Genomic DNA, 605 nt, shown 5'->3' on the forward strand with positions numbered 1-605 from the left:
ATAAACTACCGTCCGAGCGAAATCGTAATAACAAATGTTCGTTCATTTTTCCTTCGTTCCAAAACTGGAACAATGATATTATGATCTAACACATTAAAGTTACCGCACTATTGAATATTACGTAAAGCAAAAGACAATGCAAAACATTATGTTGACATCGATGACAGCGTTAACGGTCGACCGCGAGAATCGCACACTTTCATACAACGATAAAAGTGAAGCAAAATATGCTTTAAACATAGACGTTATATACCGACAAAACGTCCGAGGCGGCGGCGTTAAAATTTTACGACCTTACCCCGCGACGGCACTCAAGCAGGCATTCCCTTCTCACGAAAGCAGGATTCCCCATCTCACGTAACAACCGGAGGGAAACAAAAGGAAATCCCTCTCCCCAGGTAGTCATAAAACTGCTAGCTTGTTACTTTGATTGGCATGTGTCCACCTACTCAACCTGACTGCTCTGTCGTAATCCTGTCCGACCTCCTTTCCCTGCGTAATTCCCTATTCATAGTTACGTCAAAGTGCAATAAAACTGCCGCTCCTTCGGTTAACAATATGTTACGTCACGATATGACATTGACTGACACACACGGCTCCTCCCC

This window comes from Ornithodoros turicata, chromosome 2, assembly GCF_037126465.1.
Source record: "Ornithodoros turicata isolate Travis chromosome 2, ASM3712646v1, whole genome shotgun sequence".
NCBI classification, from domain to species: domain Eukaryota; kingdom Metazoa; phylum Arthropoda; class Arachnida; order Ixodida; family Argasidae; genus Ornithodoros; species Ornithodoros turicata.